Raw genomic sequence first — 2,067 nt, 5'->3', positions numbered from 1 at the left:
GTGGAGAATTCAAAAACCAAAAGTTTGTTGAATTCTGTGAAGCCAGCGGCATTGACCACAATTTTTCTGCTCCTAGAACACCTCAGCAAAATGGGGTTGTAGAAAGGAAGAACAGAACTCTGGTTGAAATAGCCAGGACAATGCTAGATGAGCATAGGCTTCCAAAGTATTTTTGGGGAGAGGCTGTTAACACAGCATGCTACATTCTTAATAGGGCTCTAGTTAGACCTATACTCAAGAAAACCCCCTATGAACTTTGGAAAGGACGGAAGCCCAATATTGGATACTTTCGTGCCTTTGGCTGTAGATGTTTTATTTTAAATACCAAAGATAGCTTAGCAAAGTTTGATTCAAAAGCTGATGAAGCTATCTTTCTGGGCTACTCAATAAACAGCAAAGCATACAGAGTTTTTAATAAGCGAACTCAAGTTTTAGAAGAGTCAATACATGTAGAGTTCGATGAAACTGACCCTGCAGGTAGATACCAGCCGCTGACCGAAGATGATCCAAACTCAGTAACCATCGCTGACTCAGAACCAGCTACTGAGTCATTCACGAAAAGGCTGACCAAAAGTAAGAGTGAACCTAAGATTACTTTTACTGACCCATCTACTTCTGCAGAGATTGTTGAAACAGGAACAGCACAAGACATGAATCTACCCAAAGAAATAAGGATTCCAAGAGGGCACTCCGAAAGTGCAATCCTTGATTCTGCTGGGAATACCCTGATGACGAGGAATCAACTCAGGAAGTACCTCAGCAATGTTGCTTTCGTCTCAGTACAAGAACCGAAGAATTTCGCTGAAGCTGAGTACGATGAATTCTGGATGAACGCAATGCAAGAGGAGCTCGATCAATTTCGAAGAAATGATGTATGGGAGTTAGTGCCTCATCCAAAGAGTCAAAAGACCATCGGAACAAGATGGGTCTTCAGGAACAAGATGGACGAACAAGGAAACGTAGTCAGGAACAAAGCAAGGCTTGTAGCTCAGGGCTAGAGTCAGCAAGAAGGTATAGACTACGGTGAGACCTTTGCCCCAGTGGCGAGGCTAGAGGCAATTAGAATATTATGTGCATATGCATATTACATGAATTTTAAATTATTCCAAATAGATGTCAAAAGTGCATTTCTTAATGGAGTTATAAACGAGGAGGTTTATGTAAATCAACCTCCAGGTTTTGAGGACCCTAAGTTCCCAAACCATGTTTATAAACTCAAAAAGGCTCTGTACGGCCTCAAACAAGCACCACGTGCTTGGTATGAGAGGCTGACCAGTTTCCTGCTGACTAGAAATTACGTCAGGGGCAAAGCTGATACAACCTTATTCATTAAGAAAAAGGGTAAAGATACCCCGCTGGCCCAAATTTATGTTGATGATATAATATTTGGTGCAACTAACGAATCAATGTGCAAGGAGTTTAGCAAACAAATGCAGACTGAGTTTGAAATGTCTATGATGGGAGAACTCAACTTCTTCCTCGGTCTTCAAATTAAACAAGGAAACAATGACATCTTCATCAGTCAAGCCAAATATGCCAAGGAGATCTTAAAGAAATATGACTTGGAAAATTGCAAGCCAATATCCACTCCTATGGGCACTGACACTGTCCTCTGCGCTGATGAGAATGGTAAGTCAGTAGACAGCAAGTTATATCGAGGTATGATAGGCTCTCTACTTTACTTAACAGCCAGTAGACCGGACATTCAGTTTTCAGTATGCTACTGTGCTAGATATCAATCTAACCCTAAGGAATCTCATTACATTGCTGTAAAAAGAATCCTTAGATATTTGCAAAGCTCAGTGAACGCAGGTTTGTGGTATCCAAATACTCATGATTTTACACTTATCGGATACACTGACGCTGACTATGGACGAGATAAGCTGGAACGTAAAAGCACCTCTGGAGGATGCCACTTCTTAGGAAGCTGTCTTGTATCTTGGTTCAGCAAAAAGCAGGCGTCAGTAGCCTTGTCCACCACTGAAGCTGAGTACATTGCTGCTGGTCATTGTGTTGCTCAAGTCCTATGGATCAAGCAACAACTTGAAGATTATGGTGTTCAAACGA

This window comes from Euphorbia lathyris, chromosome 3, assembly GCF_963576675.1.
Source record: "Euphorbia lathyris chromosome 3, ddEupLath1.1, whole genome shotgun sequence".
Lineage (NCBI taxonomy): Eukaryota > Viridiplantae > Streptophyta > Magnoliopsida > Malpighiales > Euphorbiaceae > Euphorbia > Euphorbia lathyris.
This window is presented reverse-complemented; position numbering follows the sequence as displayed.